Genomic DNA, 1,716 nt, shown 5'->3' with positions numbered 1-1,716 from the left:
TGTTGTTCTGCAGAACATCCTTGCGAGGAATCGGCGTTTGCGCCGTTTTTAGTGGCCGCATTTAGCTTGTTAAAAGCATGAACAATGCGCCACTTGCCGTTCGGCTTTCTGACACAGAACGTGGGTGTCGAGTGCGGAGACTTACTCTCACGCACCATCCCTGCCTCGTGCTTCGCACGGAAGAATGCGTCAATGACGTCACACTGCTCTCTCGGCATATGCCATTGCTTTGTTACGCAGTATTTGGTTCCAGGAACCAGGTTAATCTCATGACACACGCCTCGATCCGGAGGCAAGACCGTCGGTGGGTCTTTTGAGATAACGTCTCCATACGCCTTCACCACCGGGTAGAAGGGATCCGAAGGATCTTTGAGGATCGCTGATCCACTTCTTGCGCTCAGCGCCTTCTTGGTGTCCTCTAGGACCGCGTCGTTCACGACGGATGAGGAGTTCAACTCCTCCTCAGGTCCCAGCAAGACCACCTCGGCTAGCTCGCCTGCCTTTAAGGCTTCGCCAAACTCGGCAATGGACATCTCGTACAGCTCTAGCAGAGCATCTGCAGCTGGCAGAGTATCAAGGCTGATATCGCCTTCTACCTCCCCCGTCACTCCGTTCACGAGTGTATACAGCTGCTCACAGCAATCACGTGGAGCATCACCGCTCGACACGTTAGACACATCGTCCAACGTCGAAGACGTCACAGACGCCCTGCGTCTTCTTCTACTCTCCCATTCGCGACCGAGCCCGGCCGGATGAGGCCGGTGTGGCGACATCTCCATCACCACCACCGGGTGCAGCAGCACCATCACTCCTCGAAGAGGATACATTGTCTCGCAAGACACTCGGCTGAAAGCCAAGAGGTTCTTGACCTTCACACAGTGAGCTAGGTGTCACTCACCTGCATCTCCTGGGGCCACGCCATGATGCCTCGACTCGCAGTCGACCCGCGACCCTCGGGTCACGCAGCGGAAGGGTCATCGACAATATGACCTTTTTTGTACCACTTCAGTGAATTACGGCGCCAACTCCGCGCTCGTCCTCACCAGGACCCAGCAGTTGGGCATTGACCTGATTTTGCACCGGCTCAGCGGATAACGTGCCGCACCACGTACGCCCTCAGGGCAAACAGCAACCTCGTGGCTAACAATTCCGGACATACCAATGTCCAAGCACTACGGCCGCCTCGGCCTCGTGCTCGTGCCAAAAGCGGCTTCTGCTTCCTAGCAGAGGTGGGTTCATGACTCGCCAAAGCTCCACTAGAAGCAGGGTGCGACGCACCCAGCGTTTTCGACTGCCAGTCGATCCATGGCTCATGGCGTTCCAGCCATGGCCATGCCAAGGATGAGGTCATACCTCGCATCCAGGTCTAACACCAAACAGCGTTCCACGCTATCGAAGTTCTCAAACTTCACTCCAAAGTCGACGGAGACCTTCGACACAGTTACCAATGTCCCCGTCGCGAGACGGACAGAGATCGTATCTCTCGTTGGCACTTCCAGTGCCTCAGCATTCAGCTGACTCCATTTCAGGGTGGAGCGACGGGCGTAGTTGCCCGAGGCTCCCGAGTAAATCAAGACTCTCCATGGCTTTGCAAAGCCCTTCACGTTCGCTTGAACGACCAGCAAGCCCGGCTTGCACACACTCTTCTCGTAAGAGAGCTCAGCTCTCTTCGGGGCTGTTGCCCTCTACCTCCTTTTCAAAGAAGCACGTATTGGC

Source organism: Phytophthora infestans, genomic scaffold, assembly GCF_000142945.1.
Source record: "Phytophthora infestans T30-4 supercont1.68 genomic scaffold, whole genome shotgun sequence".
Taxonomy (NCBI): domain Eukaryota; phylum Oomycota; class Peronosporomycetes; order Peronosporales; family Peronosporaceae; genus Phytophthora; species Phytophthora infestans.
The sequence above is the reverse complement of the archived record's forward strand: the minus strand, read 5'-3'. Positions refer to the sequence as shown.